Source organism: Arachis ipaensis, chromosome B02 (genome assembly GCF_000816755.2).
Source record: "Arachis ipaensis cultivar K30076 chromosome B02, Araip1.1, whole genome shotgun sequence".
In the NCBI taxonomy this organism is placed as follows: domain Eukaryota; kingdom Viridiplantae; phylum Streptophyta; class Magnoliopsida; order Fabales; family Fabaceae; genus Arachis; species Arachis ipaensis.
The window spans coordinates 69,999,381-70,000,122 of record NC_029786.2 but is presented as its reverse complement, the minus strand read 5'-3'; positions in this window follow the sequence as shown (position 1 = coordinate 70,000,122).

The following is a 742-nucleotide window of genomic DNA, read 5'->3' as shown; positions in this document are numbered from 1 at the left end:
TGGGGGAATACTACTCCCCATCTCCATTTCCTGCAGAGACCCCATTTTCCATTTATCTAATAGTTGTGACTAATTATTAATTTCTATATGAATAGAGTTGCAAGTATCCATCCAATACAAAATAGCAAGATTTTATAAAAAAAAATCTAAACGATAAGATAATAACTTCTTTCAAAATGACGCAACGGCGAGTCAGAGAACAGAGTAGTGGATAAGGTAGGAGACACGACAACAAAGAGAAAAATGGACACGACGATATAGTTATAGAAATGGACGCCGCAAATAAAGAATACGATGTAGTGAGAATGATAGCACCGTGAGGTGTGACGATGCAGTGAGAAGGGACAGTGACGAGAGAGTGACTGCAAAGAGAGGTTGTATGAAATATGGACAGTGTTAGAATTTTTAAATTAAAGAAAGATTATGCAAATGAGAATTAGAAATTTTAGATTTCTATGTGTGTGTAAACTACTAAGAACAATTAAATAAATTTTTAAATTTGGAAATTAGCATGGATCTTACTCGAGTTCTTGTACACCTGCTTCGAAAAAATTTTATCCTCCATTCTTATCCCAACAGAAAAATTTTTCTACAATTAAATCCTATTCGAAGTAATTCTCACAAAAATTTTCGTATCTCAAAAAATTTTCGTATCTCGAAAAATTTTGTCATCCCAAACAACAACCATACAGTGGCGGTGGCTGGTAGTTTTCTTGTAAGTGTGAGAGACCGAGAGAATGCC